This window comes from Hirundo rustica, chromosome 6, assembly GCF_015227805.2.
Source record: "Hirundo rustica isolate bHirRus1 chromosome 6, bHirRus1.pri.v3, whole genome shotgun sequence".
Lineage (NCBI taxonomy): Eukaryota > Metazoa > Chordata > Aves > Passeriformes > Hirundinidae > Hirundo > Hirundo rustica.
Window position 1 is genome coordinate 61,864,731 of NC_053455.1, and position 21,096 is coordinate 61,885,826.

At 42.4% G+C, this 21,096-nt stretch overlaps 1 protein-coding gene across 1 annotated transcript in view; it reads left to right on the forward strand.

The window, feature by feature from the left end:
* NAV2 (neuron navigator 2) overlaps positions 1-21,096 on the forward strand; it is a 371,525-nt gene that overhangs the window by 172,519 nt on the left and 177,910 nt on the right. The window lies entirely within an intron of this gene.

Sequence of the window (21,096 nt, forward strand, 5' to 3'; positions counted from 1 at the left end):
GGGGTGTTCTGGGTGTCCCTCTTTTCTAGTCTTACACTAGATTTTGCACCTAGTGATTCTTTCTTTCCTAATTCATCAAGATCATCCACGTCTGGGCTGCGCTCCAGGAGCATTTGCCACACCTGCTGAGGTTAAAAACATCTCTGCTTTTTTTTTTTTCCTCATTGCCCATTCTGTAGGTCAAGTGATGGCAAGGGTATGGGAGGGTATAAATCGAGTGGATGGCCATTCCCAGGTTGGTGGCACGCTGCTGGCACGTTCCAGGGAGTTCTTCAGTTGGCTGTGGGCTGCTCCCAAGCTGATTAACTTAGCAGGTTCCTCCAGTATTTTTCCACCCTTCAAATTTAGGCTGATATCAGCTGTTTGATGAGGCACACGGGACCTGCGGGCTATCGGTTTCCCTTCTCTGCCTCACTCCCCTTGTGCCCATGCCATTAGCAATCCAAATGTAGCTCAGATATTAGTCATTATTTTTCTGTGTTTTAATTAACTTTACAAGGAGCCATTGTATCACTTGTCTTGCTAATGTGAAGCTTCACAGAGAAAAAAATTAACGGGGCATGTTGCAGAGAAATTGTGCCTTCCCTTCTCAAGTACATGAGCCATTTCTGTGTGTGATACCAGTTCTGATACCGAACCAGCTTGCAGAAGGGGTAGAGATCGTGCAAATCTTTATCTGGACGCAATCTAAAGTCAGATGAACATCAGTTGGTTTCAGTGCCATTGCATGAGCCGCCTCGGTGGTGTGAAATTTGGTCTTGCTGCAACTGCTGAGCCAATTATAAACGGAATTATGAGAAATGTGGTCAATCACACTGATAACTTTAACATTAAAAAATTGCTTTTTGCAGTTGGAAGAAACCAAATGGAGTCGTGTTTAGGATGTGAACGAAGGATAGATTTTACTGAAGTTGGGAGAGGCCAAGAAAAACTATAGAGTCAGGGTATCCAAATACAGAAACATAAAATAAATTGGAAATTGGCACTAATGAGTTTGTTCATATGATTATAGTTATGTACCTAAGTACGTTCTTACAAAAAGGCTGTGCTGTATCTTTATGATGGATTTTGGGTTTTTTTGCACACACTGTAAGCAATTTGAAGCTACTAAATAGTCAAATTATTATTCCTCTCTTTATGATTACAGTTGATACATTTATAGATACATACTGAAAAATATTTAATTATTGAGAGCGTTGCTCCAGACGAAATGTTCCCAGATAGAAAACAAGAAAACAATTCCAAGGTTGTTATATTGTGATTATTAACATGGATTTTTCAATGATTTTTCATATAAAGAGCTACCTTTTCTAAAGCCCTGCATTTGAACAACAGGTGTAACATTGCACTATGAATTCAGGAGGTTCTTTGATCACTGGATTTTCATTTAGACTATGCAGAGGGTTGCTTTGCATAAAGTAACTTTGTTCAAAGTTCCATTTGGCTTTTTATCATACTGGAGAATGTTTTTTCCCCCCTCTCTTACTTGTGGCAGTCTATCTATCAATCTGGCTTGAAATTTTGAATATGTTTAACCTAAGAGCACCCCTTAGAGGTTAGGGATATTGTTCTTATTTTTGGGAGAACATTTAAGTGGATGGCTGAGGCACAAAGAAATTTAGCCAAGGTCAGAAAGTCTGCAGCTCTACAGCTAGTCCCCTGATGCTAGATTATCTTCCTCCTTTGCTGCTACTTGTTAACAGCTCAAAATGCTCATGCATATGGTGTCCATGTGTTCTCCTTCTGTCCTTGAAACTGTTAGTTCACGCCATGGAGCTGGATTTCTTAAGTGAGCACACTCTCTCTTTTTTGGTCCCTGCTTTAGCGAGTGATTGTTGTCACCTTCTGCCGTGACACTCGAGGCACAGTGACACCCCGCCAGAAAGAGGTACGAGGATATTAGTGGGAAAGAACAGATTTTTGAAATGCTGACTCTGAACCTGAGCTTTAGTTCTCATAAAGAAAAAAAAAAATCTAATCACAAAAAGGTCTGATAAACAAATCATTAACCTTTCCCGAGTTTCAGGTATCTAGGAAGTAGCAAAAAAAATCAACCAAAAATTATGAGACCAACACCATTTGTTCTCTTTTTGCCTGTCCAGAGGGTATCAGAATAGAAAACCTTTATTTATTGAGATAGCGTGGATTAAATTCCGGGTTTTGGAAATTGAGGGTTGGTATTGGCTGGTTTTAATTTGCTTTTAAGAGTCCTTTGAGAAAGGTTGTCTGCTCTGTAATTGCACTTTCCAGATTGTCTCACTGCTAGATTTAAATCTCTGAACAATTTGTAGAGTATTTTAATGCTTCTAGCCTACAAGTTCCCTGTTCTTACCAAAGTGGAAGAAATGAAAGAGGTGCTCAAATCAATGATTATTTTGCTTGAACTTTCCCAGTTTGCAATGGGATAAATATTGTAAGTGCTGTTGAGGAAGATACATTTGTGAATGAAGCAATGGATGGGCCTTTAATGAAAGGCTGTGTGTTCTTCTCTTGACCTTTTTTTTCCATTTGTTTTTTGCTTCTTGAAGCTTTTGAGCTAAATCTTCTACTTTTTCTTTTGGTATTGATCAAGAGATGCCCTTAAAATTTTAACCCATTAATCTATTTTTTCCTTGCAGCAAACTGTAGAATCTCATTCTTCTGAGAAATTCACCTGGCTAAAAATACCCTGCTTTAATATTATTTTTAGAAACATCTATATTTGAAGTATATAAATGGTTAGATATTATGTGTATTATTAGACATGAACTCTTGGTACATTTTGTAACAGGAAGCTGCTGGTTTTCCATTCACCAAGAACTGGAATTCAGTCAAACACTTGGCACTTAGTTGTAAGCCTCTAATTTTATCTGTAAATTGTTTTTTCTGAAATAGTTTGTGGAAACAGTCTCAGTTTCTTCAGTTTTGCAAAGCATGGGCATGGAAATAACTGCTAAAACTTAAAACAAATAAACCACCTATTAAAATAAATGAGAAAACAGGTCACTTCTTATTTTAAAACAGGCTGAGATCTGAAGTTTTCTTCTGATTCCACTTTTTTTTGCCTCTTGAAAGTATTTTTAGGTGTGTTATCCTTGGATTATTTTTCATTTTAATTTTGGGTTATTTTAGAACTGGAAGCAATGTGTGGGAAAACAATGCCTGAAAGGGAAAAAATATCCAACTTCTGGATTTGAAAATTCACTTTTATCAGGACTTTTCCCCCCATGCATGTTGAGTTTTGGACTGTCATATTTTGACAGTGTCTTGTCTACTTGGCATTTTTTAGCTTGTGTTCATCCCTTGTCTTGCGCATTTCCTCAAGTCCTTTTCCTTGTGTGGGGTTTTTTTTTAATTTTTTTTTTTTTTTCTTTTTTTTTTTTTTTTTTTCTTTTTTTTTTTTTTTTTCTCTACAGCTGTGGCCGCAAATTGCCACATCCTCCCTTTCCCAGTTGGAAGGAGTCTCCCTAATTGCCTTTATTTTACCTGTCCTGTCACTAATACTGGTCCATTTCTTCTGTCTTGTCCTTTATGTAATGACAGTCACCAAAAGTGCCATGCGAAGCCTTCTTGGAGAAACCTGCAGATGTTTGTTCCATCTAGCAAAATCAAAGTGAGCTAGTTATGCACATCCAGGCTTTTACAATACATAATCCATGAATAAATAGAAACCCTGAACCAGCCCTTGACAGGCTGATTTACTCTCTGGCTGCAGCAGTAGCTCTTCTCAGTGCTGGGGTTGTGTTGGCTTGGTCACGCTTTCTCCAGAAAAAAGGACTGACCCAACCTCCCTGATCATCTGCGTGTTCTCCCTCATCTCCCAAACAACTCTGTAGGAGCTGACAAGGCATTTTAGCCAAAGGAACTAGATTTTTCAGAGTTGTTTAGGAAGAACATCTTCTGGAAGAGCAGTCTGAGTACACCTGTGCTTTGCTCTTGGGAGAAGTGGGAGAGGCGTGTGACAGGAATTGTAATTTTATGTCTCACAGAGTGACATTCTCAGTCGTGAGGGCTGCTGTAGTGATACCTTTTTGTTTCACCTGATGAGGGGATCTTCCCTGGCAGGTTTGCTTATTTTCTGGAAATGTGGACCAAAAATTACTATATTGTCTTTTTCTGCCATCCCTTAGTTCTATGTGCTTGCCTATTGGTAGAACAAAATGAATACCCTGGTGGGATTTCATGTGGCTGATCTAGCTTGTGGGATATTTTACAGTGAATATGGGCACTTTGTTATACTTGTGTATCTTGAAACAAATATTTAGAAGCAGATTCCTTTTTCCTTTAGCCATGTCCACTGTTGGAAACCACAGGTAATTTCAGCACTGACATTTTGATCCACAGAGATCCATGTGCAGCTTTGATTGCAGCTGGTGGAGACAATAATTAATGGATCAGTCTGGTTAGGCAAATTTGATTCCGTTTTAAATTATTCTCCATTTGCCAGAGACCTCTGGATATTTAAGTCTTCAGAACTAATGGAAAAACATCACGCGTTTTGTCAAGATCAAGTGTGCATTGACCATTTGATGCAATAGCTTAGAGATGGCTTTTGCTTTTCTCGCTCAATGACCAGGGGTCAGTCTGCTTCTCAGGAGAGCCACGTGTGTTCCAGACTTGTCTGGGACTTGACTGGGGTGGATTATTTTGGGAAGGAGTATTTTTGGCATCGCTGCATCCTACTCCTCCGGGATGGGCTCTGGAGCACACAGGGCTCCGGTCCTCCGTGGTAACGTGCCAGATGGGCACTGCCAAGGAAAGCTGGCAAAAAGGTCCTCTAGTGTGGAGCTAGAAAGGGGAGGCAGCAGCATCCCTACGGAGCCTCTCCAGGGGAATTGCAATGAATTTGCCTTATTTCACTGAATCAAACCGCTTTTTGCTTTTCAAGAGGAAGAGCAGTGGTTGCCTAGGATCCTGTTTCCAAGCAGTCAGATACCAGCTTCCCGCACTGCAGCAATGTAGATTGTCCTTTCCTGCCTGTAAGATGCCTTTTGGTCTTCCCCTAGCAGGGTTTGGACCATGTGGGGTGATTGGTGATGCAGCCACCAAGATGCAGCGTTGTGTGGTGGGATGTCGTGCCCGTGGGTCACCCACCACTGGTGGGTTGGATTACCAGGTTGGATAGCAAGGCAGTTTGCCTTATTTTTAACACAAGAATGAATTCTGTTCTTCCCCTTGTTGAGCAGGTCAACAAGGAACCTGAAATAATAACTTAGAAAAAATCTGTGGAGCTCCTAGACTTCTTAACAGCGGATCCTTCACTGTCCTTTCACTGTTTCAGCTTTGTGCTGAAACTTAATCTCTTGGCCTCAACGGTGTGAACTAAGGAAGATTTAGCCCGCTTTATTGCCTCCTGAATGCTCTCAGATTCAGCAGAAGAGGGGTTTGTGTTGAACATACACAATTCTTCATCTATTCCCTTCACAGTCTGAGAAATATCCACTGGTGTTGGACGTGATGGAGGGGACTGATGCCACCCTTGGCTGCTGTGTCAGCACTTCTGAGCCAATGACCCGTCAGATCCACTCAGTGTTTACTGTGCAGCATTAAGCAAAGGGAGATTTGAAATTTCGGCCTTCCACTGGCATACGGTCAAATTTTAAATAATTTTTCAGCGGTCCTTAGTAGCGCGTGTAAATGGATTGTCAACACATGAAAAGCCCCGGGCTTTATTTCCACGCGCACGGGCGCGTTCTGGTCGTGCAGACAATACCTGTGGTGGAAGGAGGCTCTTGCAAACCATCTTGTGAGTAGCTGCAGCATCCCTCAGAGCCGCTACCCTCCCTGGCGGCAGCTGAAATGGCAGGGCTGGGTTTGGCCAGTACTTTGCATCACTGACAGCAACGCTGCTCAACGCCGGGCTGAAAGGGATGGGAGCTCAGCTGACTTGCGTGGTTTAAAGTGCCAGCTCGGTTTAATGTAGAGCAGCTGGTATATGCTTAACTCCTTCAGGAGAAAACTTAATACCGGCAGATCACATTATCCAGGGCTACGCTGCACGTGTTTATTTATTTATTTGTCTGCCTGTCCCTTCTCCTCGCCGCTTCCCAGAGCCTTTGTAAAGATCATTTGTGCACGGCTGGAGAAGGGCTCTGCTCGCTGCTGGTGTTTCTGGATCTCACAGGGTTCACAGAGCAATCGGTCCCACCGTGTGACAAACACTCGTTGCATACTCCTGAGCACCCACTTAGACGCTGACCTTAGCGGGCAGGACTCTAAATTAAGATGTGTCATGGTGAAGGGTGGTGAGATTAGTTGGAAGAGGGACCAGGTGTAGAGGCCTGGATTATGTGGATTACTGCATAGTCAATTTCTTAGGGTTAAATTTCAAGGTTGAAAATGGCTAATTCCACAATTATGGAATTAGGATGTGCTGTGCAGTTCCTCTGGGTGCTGTGCCGGCAGCCAGGGTCACCTTGTGAGGGAAGGAGGACTTGGAGGATCAAAGAATTCCTTTGCTCCCCTGAAATAATTAGCATAACCTCAGTGAGAGGATGGAGGGAGCATAATCTTTTAATACCAACCTTTCTCAAAATTGACCTTGTCACAGGCAGATTCAGCCTCTCACAGAGAGAGACAGATGTGTGGTGGAGTCACTTTTACTGCATCAGAAATGCTGGTGCTGTATCTCATCCTCTGCCAAAATTCTCTTTGCCTTTCCCTGGGTGATCAGCCCCTTATGCCAAAGACTCTGGACGTGCCTTTGGATGAGCTGTGGGATACTGATGGACTTTACAGGATCAGGGCTTCATTCTCTTCCTCTGGAAATTCTTTATTCTGTCAAGCTCTCCAGCCTTTCTCTTGAAACAACAGTTTCAAGTGGTCACTTTTGGAGACCCTGATCAGTTTCGAGTGCAAGCCATTAAGCTGGAGATTAAACGTGTGTTAGGTTCTTTTGACACGGGTGAGTCCTTAAGGGCTGCATCTCAAATCTGAGCGTTTCTGTTACCCTTTGTGGCAGACAATACCCTGCAGTTACTTGGTTGATATTAGTGCTGTGTTTGGTGGATGGGACAAGAAAGTCATGAGGTGCAGGAGAAAGGACAAGTCTTCCCTAATGAGAACTGATTATTGTCTTTTTCTGTTGTGAAAGGGAAACCTCTAAGAAGGTGACCTCTCATAATCTTCTTCCACAAATGCAGGAAAGAGAAATTGTCTTTGGCGATGAAATATTTCATTCTTTCATCCTCTGTCGTCCCTGTGTAAGATCATTAGCATGCCTGCATGCTGAGGAAGATTATAGCCCTGCATTACATAGGCAAATTATTTATATTGTAGTGTACGTATGCCACAACTAGGTTGAACATCTGAACGGTTTTGATGTGTAATATGCGAATAAATTCAGCCATCTGAGAAAAAGCCTTTGCTCCTGCAGGCTGAAAATACGGCTAAGCAGCATGCATCCATCCTTTAAGCAGACAGAAACCATTTTGTGAGACGATTTAGAGGGTTCCTTTCTAGCTGAGGTAGAGCAGTGCAGTTTAGTAACTGGTTGTCAGGCACCAGGTCAAAACCTGGAACAAATGAGGCTATCTGTGTTTGTCAAGTCTTGATTCCAGGCTGCTGGAACAGGAGCAAATAAGCCAGCTTTTCATTTAGGCCATGTGTGAGAGCTGTCTGTGAGTTTGTAAATCCTCACCAACCATCTCACTTGGGTGTCTCAAGTATTGTTTGTTTTCTTTTTATAGCTAAGGGATAGGTTTATTTATTTTAATGCTTTTCCATTGGTTAATACAAACTTTTCAGGGATCCGAGCTTGACCTCTGATGCTTATTATTTTTCATTCCTTGCTATTTTCCACCGCAGCTATTTTTATTTTGCTGTTTTTAGGACTTTTCCAACCGCTCAGAAGGTTAGGAAAGCCAGCTCCAGCAGACTGGACATGCTGTGAAAAAGCCCGAGGAAATGATAAGGCTAGTTTTTATGGCAGCCTCATTTTGAGCCCTGCCTTTCTGCCAGGAGGGGTTTCAGTCCTAAGGGGCAGGGAGGATGCAGGGTGAGTCTGTGAGCCACAGGCCGTCAGCATCCTCACCTCCTTGCTGCCTGCTGCAGTTTATCACCAGCAGCTCCCTTATCTCACAGGTGTTCTGCAGAGATAAATCCATTACAATTCCAAGCAGCTCAGGTAAAGTGATACCTGGAGCCATGAATTACCTTGAACAGCTAACTGTGGGACTTGGAAACCTTCATGCATGTGTGATCTGTTATTTTCTTACTGATCTTTCTTCTTAAGGTAATACTTGAATCAAAGCAAGAGATACTCGATTTAAAGTCCCTCCCGGTAATGATTTATGGATTTTAATTACACTCGTGAAAATAGAAGTCACATTGTTAGGGGAAGGTTCTCTGCTATAAACAGGTATCATTAATTTTGGCAGTGCATCCTGAAAGCTGCAGTTCATCCTTTATTGCTGAAAATAATTTAAAGAGAAGATGAGACTCGAGGAGCTGCTAACGCTATTTCAAATTATAATGAGGAGTTTGTGGGCTGTGGGTTTCCATCTGCACTCCGCTTCTATTCCATCTGCCCACGAGGAGAAAATCATCAGCTGAGAAAATGAGAGGATGTCCTGCATTTAGGCAGCCACAGAACCACCGGTTACACACAAAACCTTGGGAGATCTGTAATGGAACCTGAGCCTGTGATAGTACTGGTCTGAAAAGGAAAAGAGAAGTGTGGAAAAGGGCCCTTGAGATTTTTGTAGGATGGAAAAAGGAGGTATTAAGCCCCGTGAAATGCATGATTGACCACGTTAGTAGAAGTGAGGAATCTGCAGAGTGTTAATTTGTAGTATGTAAACCAGCTGAGAGCTATCTGTGAAGGCTGAGATTATGCTAATTTATGCAGTCCACATTGCTGCTGCAGCTTAAAAATAGCTTCTTTTCCAGAGATCTAGAGCTACTGCAGGTTGCCTTTGCATTTAGCTCTGCAAATTTTACCAGTTTGAATACAGAACAAAGCCTGACTTAGGTGGTCTTTTCATCACAGAATCACAGAATAGTTAAGGTCAGAAGGAACCTCTGGAGATCGTCTAGTCTGACCCCCCTGCCAAGGCGGAGTCACCTAGAGCAGGTTACACCCAAATGTGTCCAGGTGGATTTTGAATACTTCCAGAGGGGAACACTCCATGGCCTCTGTGGGTCAAGAATCACAGAACATGTTGAATTGGAAGTGACCCACCAGGGTCAGTGAGTCCAACTCCTGGCCCTGCACAGGATATTCCCAAGAGTCGCACCCTGTGCCTGAGAGCACTGTCCAAATGCTTCCTGAGCTCTGCCAGCCTCGGTGCTGTGACCACTGCCCTGGGGAGCTGTTCCAGTGCCCGGCCACGCGATGGGCGAGGAGCCTGCTCCTGATATCCAACCTAAACCTCCCCTGGCACAACTTCAGGCCGTTCCCTCGGCTCCTGGCACCTGTCACAGAGCAGAGATCGGTGCCTGCCCCTCCTCTTCCCCTCACGAGGAAGTTGGAGACTGTGATGAGGTCTCCCCTCAGACTCCTCTTCTCCAGGCTGAGCAGACCCAGTGCCCTCAGCCGCCCCTCACACGTGTTCCCCTCGTGCCCTTCACCATCCTCGTGGCCTCCTTGGACACTCTGTGACAGCCTGATGCCTTTTTTATTCTGTCACGAAAGGAGATCAGGTTTGATGAGCAGGACTTGCCCTCAGGAAGCTCTTGCCCCTCTCTCTGGAGTGGCGCAGTGCTTGCTGCTGTTCCTCTTTTTGTGGGGCTCTGGCCAGTTCTGCCACGCTGCATCCCTTCCATCCGAGAGGCTGAAAGGGAAATGTTGCCCCTCTGGCTCAGGAATGGCACAGAAATATCAGTGGATGCTGTGAACAGCCGCAGCATTAGGCCCGAGGCTGAATGCCCAAAAGGATGAAATCAAATTCAAGTGTGCTTTGGGTTTGTGGTGTATGGTTTTGTTTTGCAGGGCTCCACACCTGTTACTCAGGTGTGTGGTGCCTTGGAGAGATATTTGGCTCGTCTTCTGCCACTCTACATGTAATTGTTCTGGGTGTTTATGGGATGTAAGAAACTAAAAGGCGGGGAGGGGGAACCTCCATGCACTAGTTGCGATTAAAACCAATTTTGAGGTTGTCACTTGTGCTACGTTTCCAGTGAGCATGGGTGAAAATAAGAAATGAGAAATGTATTGCAGCTGGAGGCAGCGGCTAATTTCATATTCTGATTTCGTGTTTTAAATTCTGAAGGAGCTTGAATGAATTTTGCAGTTCAAGTCATAATTTAGCATTATGAATAGAACTACAGACAATACTGGAATTGAAATTAAAGACCAAAGCCATCTGGGACAAAAAGTCCTAGTGTGTAACTTGCAGTTAGCAGCTGTTCCTCTGACAAGATGCTGTGGGGTTTGACTACCAGAAGATAAATCCAACCTAAGCATGAACACACTCAGTTTCACAGAGATGGGTGGGAGCCAAGAGAATGTAATTCCCCTTCCCCTTTTTCTTCTACCACCCTCAGTCACATTTCCTTTGCCCGTGTTGGGATGGGACTTGCGATAAAAAAGCTCATTTAACAGAAAATTGTAGTAGAGAGCAGTGGTTACAGTGCAAGTTATTCCAGGTCCTACCTTGGGGTTATATAAAATGGTTTTTGGCTTAGGTCAGTGGGTGAATCCTTGCAGGCCACAAGTGTGGCTGTTCGGGAGGGAGTGCTGATCTCTCTGGGGCTGCAAGTTCCTGGTGGTCTGAGGTAACTGAGCACTCAGAACTCTAAGTCTGAAAAGTAGCTGTAGATCAGTGACTTTTTGCTTACCTTACCGTAATTCCAGATAGGATGCCAGTGAGGTCAGAGCAGAGATGTAACCTTATGTATGAATTTACCTAGGATTATATTTTTCCTACAGCTCCATTAAAAAAAAAAACAAAAAACAACCCAGATCTGTTTACTAGGCTGCTGAGAAGTTTTGAAACTGTGGTCCTGGGATTCTGGATGAAGCCACATTGCTCTTTGATTTACAGCATCGTCATTCAGTGTGATGTCTGCAACTTGTGTTTACAATGGCAATTAATTTCCACACACCAAGCCACCTCTGCCTCTTGCTTCAACTTAAAATGATTGGTAAAGCACGACCATGCAGTCCTAACTCACTTATATAAGGAACTCCCCGAAGTCTGTGTAATAGAAGCCATTTTTTGGATCTAGCTTTCTGTTCAAATCCAAGCCTGGTGTACTTCTATCATTTCCAGGTAATAAATAAATAAGTACACACAAATATATATATATTTTTATATGTTAGTTTGGGGGTTAGCTATAATACTGTTATTTTTTACTAAATTATATATATACTTTAGTGTATATGTATAAATATATATATACACACTGAAATATATATATTAAATTATATATATAGTTTTGTATATACAAAAATATATATATACTGAAATATATATTTAAATATATTAGTTTGGGGGTTCAGCTATAATTAGCTATATATATTTTTTATTATTATAGATGCTTAGTCTGACCCTGAGTTTAAGTTAAAATAAAGCTCGGTGCAGGTCTGAGTGAAAGGCAAAAGGGGAATAAAGCAGTCAGTGCCGCTGGAGTGCTGTGGGATGGGTTAGCTGGGCTGCTATTGCCACCTGGCGGTGCTGGACAGGACCAAAGCACACCTAATTTTCCTTTGCTTTCCCGCAGGAGTTGCATGGGATTAAGTAGCCATTGGGTATGGATTAGATTTATTGTGGACATGCTTTTATTACAGACAATTCTTTCAATGTCGGACAAAAAAAAAAAATTCACAGTATTTTATGGCTGTCGTTGATTTTGGGCGTACATAATGTTGTAAAAAAAATGTAATTGAGCTTTTCTTTGAGCATCATCATGTTATGAATTGCCAGACACAGATGTGGCTGGAAAATCGTGCAATCAGTACGACTGATGAATCCAGAATTTGCCTTTTCTGGTCCAGAAATGGAGCAGGAGGTAACGTGGTGTCCTCTTGGACTCGGAGTGACCTGGTGGCATCTGGCTGCAGAGCTAATGAACATCTCTGAATGGCTTCAAGCAGGGTCTAGGCACTGCATTACCAGGGCAAATTTGATTACCGTAAGTGATTAGTGTCTTTATCTTGCCGAAATTAGTGGATCATTATCAAATGATGACTTTTTGCACGTAACGTGGCTTAATTGTTCCTTTCGTCATAAAGAGTTTTATTGCAATCCTTTTAGCTGGGGAATACAGATTAAGTTGTAGTTACCAAGAAAAAAAAAGGAGATCACTGTTCAGCCCCTCCTGTTCAGTGACAAGGCCACATTCTGTAGCTTAATCTGTAGATTCTCTGTCTCTACAAAACATCTGCATCTGCTGGAGCATTTCGGAGCTTTATAGTGTTTTCCAGTGAAGAACTGGCAAGATTATTTGCCCTGAATCTTGCAGGCAGCATTTCGGAGCTGAGATCAGCTTTGTAGTGTATGGAAATTTGATCTGACCTGTGGTAGGGGTCTGATCTCAAAGTCTCTTTCCCTCTGTTGTAGTTGCCCTGAACTGTGCCACAAAAATCTCAATTCTGAGGGGAGGATGTAAATCCATTAAAGTCACAATGGAATTTGTGACTTTGCATGGAATTTGCTTGGAATTACGGCAGAAAAATTTCCATTGTGTTGTCGGGTCCACAAGTTTTCCCTGGAAGTGTTCAAGGCCAGGTTGGATGGGGCTTTAAGCAACCTGGTCTAGTGGAAGTTGTCACTGCCCATGGCAAGAGGTGTTGGAACTAGGTGGTCTTTAAGGTCCCTTCCAACCCAAACCATGATCCTTCATAATGAAAGAAAAATAATTTTAATGGAGGAAAAAAATATTTCTGAAGCAGCTACACTGTCCTTATATCGATCATCTTTGGATTTCCAGTTTAATACGACAGTGTCAGCCAATTTAACGGGACCTGAAATACAACTAAATGCTGCCCTTGTGTGCAAAGTCCCTTCTCTTGTGAATATCAAGTGCTAATTTCACTTGGCTCTTTCAAGCCACCTTCACACTGTGTTTTTGGCTGCAGGAGGACCATTCTGACTGCAAAGAGTAGTTATTTTGTGACTCGCTGTTCTGTATTGTTATTAAGGCTTTTTAGATTCCTAGCCTTATTAGCAGTAATCATAATTTTGCCTAGAAGCGGTTAAACCAGCAGGAAGCAGAACAATTTTTTGTCAGTCACTTGTTAACAATTTCAGTTATTGATACTCCCTGAAATAGAAGCCAGACCTTACTTCTCAGGTGTAGTGGTTGGTTTGGTTTTTCTTTCTTTGTTTTTTCTTTTTTTCTGTTTCACATATGCGTAATCCTCGCAGTACTTGGAAAATGGATTGGATCATGGTGGTACAAATGCTGCTTACAGTGATCCCAGATTGTAATGTGCAGTGAAAGGGGATGAGAGGAAATATATTGAATTTGAAGTGTATTTTTGTTTTGTGGGTTTTTTTTCTCCCCCAAAGACTTTGTGATTGAACATTTCTAGTCTTTTCTGTGGTTCTGCCAGCACACTAGAAGGTCTTTAAAGATCACTGTTCTTCCCAGTGCTCTGGTGGTTGCTGGAGCTGGTTCAGGATGGGGTTTCAGGTGGGTTTTACTGCCCAGGTGGGCAGTGAGTGGAGTGCAGGCACCCCTGGCACAGTAAGAGTCACCCTGGTGCTGTTGGGCTGCGCTCAGGGGATGCTGCAAGGCGAGAGATTCAGCTGAGCTGGCTCTTAGTGACAGGTAAAAGTGGATTGCAATGAGCTTGTTGAAGGACACTTTTATTGGGTTTTCCCTTTGGATTTAAAACCCCTTGACATAAGGGACCAATATCCCACTGAATGTTTCAGATTGAGTCGAAGCAATCTGACCTGCACTGTTCATTTTAGCCAAAGAGGTCCCCACTTTGGATTGTCCAGGAGTGCTCTGTGTCTGTGACAGAAGGACAGTGCACTCCCAAACCATATGACAGGACACACGGTTTTTGGAAGGCATCCTCAGCCAGATGTCTCTTTTTGCCTCACTCTCTTCCCTCCTCTTCTCCTTACCATCCTTGGGACTTGGATGAGCCAAACCTCAAGTTTCCAAGTTTCCAAGGCAAAGGTCAGTGGGACGCTGCTTCTTTTGGGCCAGATGCTTGGAGAGTAAACCAAGCAGCATTAATAATGTTTATCTGCAGAGGAAAACTGATAATAGCTTGTTCTCAGGTTTGTTTTTCCTACTCACACCAGTGAAGGGCTGTAACAGTAGCAGCAGAGCCTTTTTTTTTTTTTTTTTTTTCTTTTTTTCTTTTTTCCTTTCCTTTTCTTGGTTTGTGATTTGGGCTCTGTGTAACCAGACTAGAGGTTGGAAACCAATCATGTTTTCAGAGGCTCCTTGCCTCTGAAAATAACATTGTGCTCAGGACTACCACATTTTAGGACATTCAGAGCATAGTTTGACACTATTTAAAAAATCTCTAAATAGCTTAAAAGCAGTATTAGAATCTCCTCTTTGGGGCATGGCCTGACGCCAGTGAAAGAATGCTTAATAAAAATGAGAAATGTTTCATTTCATGTAATCAGACAGGTCTGGTTCTTTTATACCTTGCAGCTTATGTAATTGCTAGTTACACGAGTTGAATATTAAGGTGAAATGCTAAATTACATGGTCAAACTAAAAGGCAAAGAACAGTCAGATCCCATAAAAACCTTTTTTTTTTTTTTTTTTTTTTCTCTTTAGTCATTATACTAAGGTACATTGAGAACAGGCCAGCAATAATTTCTAGTACTGAGATACAAGCTAATTAGACACACAAGTGATTAGGAAATGCTGCAAGTAGGGGGGAAAATGCTTGGTATTCTGATATAACTTTATAACTGAAAACCTGTTAAGTGTTTAAGTGAATCCCAGTCAGAATGCTGGTGGTGTGTTCTCAGACAGGCATCTGAAATTGAGGCTGGTAACTGGGTTATCTTAGGAAATGCTAATTATTTTGTTCAAGTCAGACTGGGCTGCAGGTCATAGTCTAGACTGGGCCAGTCTGGGGAGCAGATTAAAGTAACACCCACTTTCTTGCCTCATCATGAAAATGTAGTCCAATTCTTTCAATGGGTTTGAATGGTAATGAAACTATTTTTGATATTTACGGGGTTGAGGATGTGCTCTGTTCATTAGTGCAATATCAGGTGAAATCAGCAAAATGCTTCTGGTTGTTTACAGTGGGGCGTGCTGGAGCTTCTCTTTATTTACTCGTATTTTCTATTTGTCTCATACTTTGAGAAGAAAAACAGTGCCAGTAAGCCATGGGAGTAATCCTTGATGATGACAATATGTGGGACAATAATATTAAATTAAAAACCTATATTCATAGCTCTGTGCTCTTTTAAGTAATCCATCAATAACATAGACCAGGTTTTGTAGCAGAATTTTTATGTTTATTTTCAAGCAAGTGATAATCCCTTTAGAATACCAGAGGCATTAATTGGATATCAACTCCAGGGACTAGAAAAGCTTTTCTTAGATAAAACTTGTTTTCAGAACCCCTACCTTAGGCAGCTCATCATTTGTTTACCCTTCAGAGGACTCTCTCTCTTTCATAGTAGCAGGAATATGCTGAGATTGGGCCGTCTCTATCCAGCATTGTGAATAAGAATTTGCATTTCTATTTGATACAGCCTAGAGTAGTCTTTTATGATAAATATCAGCATCTTCATTTCTTTTTCTGTCATTACTATTTCTGTTTCTGTCCTCAGTTTCAGAGTACAGGGAAAAAGTAGCTAAAAAGTAGCTAAGTAATATCTTTAATTGACTTTTAGACTGCTGCAAGCTCTTTTGGGCTTGAATGGATCTTGATGGTTTCTCCCCCCTAACTGACAACATTGATGATGTGGCAGGATGAAAACTGAAAGAAAAGTTGAAAACAAGTGGAAAGGATAATATTTGAAATAATAATTTAAAAGGGGATTAAAAAAAAGGAGGCAAATTTTTAGGGGAAAATTGTTTTCCAGTCAATGGACTTAATAGATATTATATATATATATATATTTGTTGTTGTTGTTGTTTTTGTTTATGATCTTGGAGAGTAGGGAGAAAAGTCAAGTTACTTCTTGTCACTTCTGCTATTATCAAACAGTGGTAGAGCAAGAGCAGTCCCAGCTTGCCCACAAGTGCAGCGAGCCGAGGGAGGCTGCCAGAGGAGGTGAGGGGAAGGCAGCTGGAAGGGAGGTACGAAAGAGCAGAAATGGCCCAGACAATTGGGGAAGTTTTTGCCCTAAAAGGGCATTTTAAGATGTTGGAATACTGTGGAAGGGTGCACTGCAATGTGCTCCATTATGCCTTGAAACTCCCAGTTATTGCACATCTTGCGTGCACGTTTCTACCCCGCTTTTATCTTTAGAGTTCAAGAGACTATCAAAGGAGACATGCATTGTACTCAGTCATTAAGGCTCTAATTATGTAATTCCTTGTATCTTTGTTTTGTAATGTCAAATCAGCGCTGCTCTGGCTGCAGCCTGTCATTCCCCCACAACATGCACAGTAAGTGTTATTCTGTGAAAAACTGAAGAATTGGTGCATTCAGCTCAGCAAACTCTGAGCATGCAGAGGAAGAAGAATTCCTTTTTGCAATGTATGATCATATTAAGTAATTGTGTTTCACAGCAGTCTTCCCTGTTTTAAAAACAAACAACCACAAAAAAACCCCAAAAGGCAATAATCAAACAATACAGAAGTGTTTGTCAGTTTCTCACTACAGTTTAATTTCTTAGCTCAGGTAGGAGGTTCACTGAGGGTACAGAACTCTTATGGGAACTAAAAATCAATTTTGGTCAGGCTGCTGAATGAAATGTGAGTTTATTGGGAGAGGAGAGCCTTGTTGGGCATCTAGCTTGGGTACTTGGGCATCCCTAGCACAGGACCAGGGTTTTCCCTCTGTTTCCACGTGTGCATTAATTTATGATGTGTGGACTTTGAAAACCAACTAGAATGTGCCTTGCTCTAGTTACAAGCCCCCACTAAGAGCTTTTCTTCATCATTTCACCTGCCATTTTGCGTAAGAGATGAGATCTACCCCAACGCTGCTGTCCTCAGTGGTGTTGGTCTTTGACCAGCTCTTCCAGAGCAAGAAACATTTACCATGAAAATACTAGACTGCATTTCATAGCCTGTGTTTATGTCTCCAAATTGCTGCCTTCAGGGAGCTGATGATGGCCAGTGGCTGAAAGGGAAATGATCTGAATCATCCCTGAAGTCACCTGTGCCTTAGAGGCTGGGGAAGGGGGCACACAGAAGGTGTGTTGTGTATTTGTGTGCATACAGAATTTCATAATACAAATTTCAACTCAAATCTACCATTAGAGGCTCTTTGGGTCACTCAATTTTGTGCTCTTGAGTTAGCAACCACTTCGTATAAGAGTGAAGTACAAAGAGTTTGGCAAAAAGATCTGGTGGATTCCAGTTTTTATCCAGTGCTGCAGGTGGCTGATCAAGGCTGTGATTAACAGCTGTTTTTTAATTAAGTCTTGGTATGTGTTCTTTTGTGGGACAGGTTTCAGAAGTTACGGTGAGAGATCCTTTGTCAGCACTGAGCAGCTTTGTCTACAGACTAATTGAATCACTTTTCTGGTACTATTCTGCATCTGCTTAAGTAGAATTGCTTAGTTAATTTTAAGTTCTTGCTGTTCAAGGCAGTTGGCAAAGACTCAGCAGAAACAGAGCAAATAACGTTTTCCTGTCTGTATTTTAGTCTGCCTATTAAAATAACATGACTCAAGAATTAGTCTCAAATATAGTAAGTCAATCTATTTTTGTTTGGTATCAATATTATTATTTTTCACATGTTGGGAAACTGGGGAAGGGCATGTCAGGTCACAGAGCTGGGAGCGTGGGCTGGGATTATGTTCCAATCCAAAGACAACACCGCCCTACAATTTTTGGAGGAGGACCCATAGGTTTCCTTGGCAAAGATAATCCCTGGATTACTGTCCTTTTCAGGCCTTTGGACTGTGGGACCCGGGTGGTTGGAAGCGATTTGAGCACTTGTGTCCCTCAGACCACGGTGAGAATTTACTGCTCTCCATCACCTGGGTGTGGCCTCGTTAATATTGTCAGCATTGCTTAACCAGCGGGTATTCAGTGCACTGGTATTTTTGTTGCTTTATTGAGCAGCTTTTTGCCCCAACACTTTGTGTTCTGAATCAAGAATTTCATACTTTTTAAAAAATCCCCCAGACCCCAGCTATTTCTTGGTGCACTGGTGAGCACCAGCAGACTTGGGGCTTGGGGTGGAGCACAGGAAGGTTTCCATTACTGGTATATTCCTTGGGATCCTTGAAGGCTGCTGTATGTTACATTGGGTTGCTGGCAACAGTCAGGTGATAGTAAAGATTCGAGGCTGCCAGGAACAGATCTGTGGCTGGCTGATACACTTTAACAGGGAACTTAGAAATAACCTTTGATGATAAATAAGACAGCAATAAATGTGATAATTCATTCTGACTTCCTGCATAAAACAGTCCACATGACTTCTGCTGACTTGCTTTCTTTTTTTTTTTTTTATTAGTTAATGTTATGATCTCATATTTGCCCTTACTCTTGTCTGACAAATGAAATGGAGCTGTTTGAATCTTGTCTTGTGATCCGCATTTTTCAGTCCTTAAGTCATTCTGGCGGCTCCTCTCTGAAGCCTCTCCAAAGGTTAAACCTGTTGAACTATTTTACGCAACCAGCATTAAACCCAGCAGGTGATAAAGCCTGTTCTTGCTTGATAACCACCTGTTCTTGTGTGCAAGTATTGCATCACCCCTGTGGCCAGAGCAGAGCACAGACCCCGGCATCCTGCTGGCACCTCACGGCCCTGTGCTCTCTTTAGGGGCACTGAGCTCATGGAGAGCCATTTGCTCCGTGACATTCTTAGGTCCTCCACCTTGCAATGATGCCTTAAGTTTGAGCTTTGCTGTATTTCATATTCTGAGCTGCCCAGGGTGCAGCTCTGAGCTCACACTCAGGGTCACTCAGCTCTCTGCACACAGCAGGGACACAAAACAAATCCTTTTCCTGCTGGACACCAAGGACAACTTTCAGCCCCAAAAGCACAAACAAGGATGGGCTGCGGAACAAGAAGGATGGGACCTCACAACCTGGAGCTGGAATTGGACAATTAAACCCCAATATGCAAATGGACCAAAACTTATAAAAGTATGAGACCTCATGACTGGTCAGGCATTTTGTGACCATTTGGGGTCCACCCTGAGTGTATCCCTGGCCAGGCTCTTGTCCTGGCCAAGGTGTACCCTAAAGGCCTTTCAAGAAATACCCACTTTATTCTCCAGCTCAGTCCAATCTCTGTTCCAGGTCAGTCTTCCCAAGGCATCAACAATATTGCATTTCCTGTGTTAACACCTTTTCATGGTTCTAGTCAGTATAGGTGAGCTGCTTTTGCTTTGATCTTCCTCCTTTTTTTTTTTGCCATTTACTTCTCCCGTTACTGATGTGCCACCAACAAATTTCATAGCCCCTTCTCTAGGGCTTGCTCAGAAAAGTAGGGCTGAAAATGATTCTTGTGAAACACAATCAAGCTGCTTACTTTCGTAAAGATAATCTCCCAGTTATCATATATTTTTAAACCAGGTTACTCCTTTTCAGCCCATCAGATGTTTGCTGGGTTGATTTGTTTTTATTCTGGTTTTCACTATGCCAAGTGAAAATGAGGCAAGAGAGCCTCCTCACAGAATCCACATCTGTGTTATCACTTTCGTAAGCTCCTGTGAGCTCAGCAGAAAATACCAGTTTAGCAAGACATGTTTTCCAGAGAAAGAATGCTCATTTGCCAGTAATAATACTGTCTGCTTCAGCTGTTGATTAATTGAGTTTCTTTCTGTCTCTTTTTGTACTTCTGTCTGGGACTGGTGGGAGGTTGTGGCCATCAAGGCCATCTCATTCTCTTTATCTGGTACCCAGCACAAGCTGTCTCTGTGTCCTCCAGAACCTCCCAACAACTGCTGAGAATCAAGAGTAACCATGTGGGCAGCTCCTTCGTTGGGCCCTCTAATGGTCCTACTCAATGCAAGGCATCTCATCTGCTGCATCATTTAGAAAATGTTGAATTCAGTGGCTCCTGCTCAACACCATTTTGAGGGTTTCTTTGGAATGAAAATTATCGAGCATCTGCTGTGACTCCATGAGCTAGGCTCCCGTTCTCTCCCACATCATGCATAGCAAAATACTATTATTGACAGCTTCAAGATCTCTACAAAACAACAACAACAAAAAAAAACCCTAAACCCAGCAAAATGTTGATGTGCTTAAAAAGCAAAAGTAATGGGTAAGTACAGGAGCGTGGCTTTGTTTAATGACTGTGGAGCAGGTTGTTAGCACACATATTTTTCGTAGGCAAACAATGAATTATTAGGGAACGGATTTCCCCGAGCTTTCTTTATAGTAAATGTTGCACGGACAATGACTGCGTGCACTGAGTTCATTCATAATGTCTCCAACACCTGTTTCCTCCTGTTTTTCCAGCAGTTTTATTTGGAAAGTGTTGGAAGCTGGAATGATGTCTCGTTAGAGCACAGGGTTTGCTGGGGACACATGTTTCTGTGTCATTGAATGCTTGCTGGTGAATAACAAGTGTATTGTTCAGCACTTTAATAGGGAAGTTTAGATGCCCATTAGGGCTGTAAATAATGTCCTTTCCTGAAGGTTCAATACTGACTCCATGTCATCATGTATGTGTTGCTGAAGGTCATGATAAAGGCTTAGAGAACTTGGACGCTTTGTGGTTTTAAAGGATCCAAACACAGGCAAATATCTGGTCCTCGTTCTCTTTTGAAATTGGGCATTGTTTGGGAAAGGCATCTCCTGGATCCGTCAGCACAGCCGGGGCACAGCAGTTGGGGAGGAACTCCCGCCGCGATGCTGCCGGGGGGCAAGAGGTCATGCATGGATTTCAGCAGCCTCAGTCCTAACCTTATCTCTTTCACTGTGCTGTGGGAGCCTGAAAGGGAGATAGGAGGATGAAAGGCAGCTCCAAAGTCTTACTTTTATTGGAGGAAATAAATTCCGGTTACACCTGGCAACGCTATCAGAACTCGAGGGATCTCCATCCCAAATCAAGGCTGGCCTGGGAAAATCCATTAAATGAAAGTGTCTTAAAAGCAACACAGA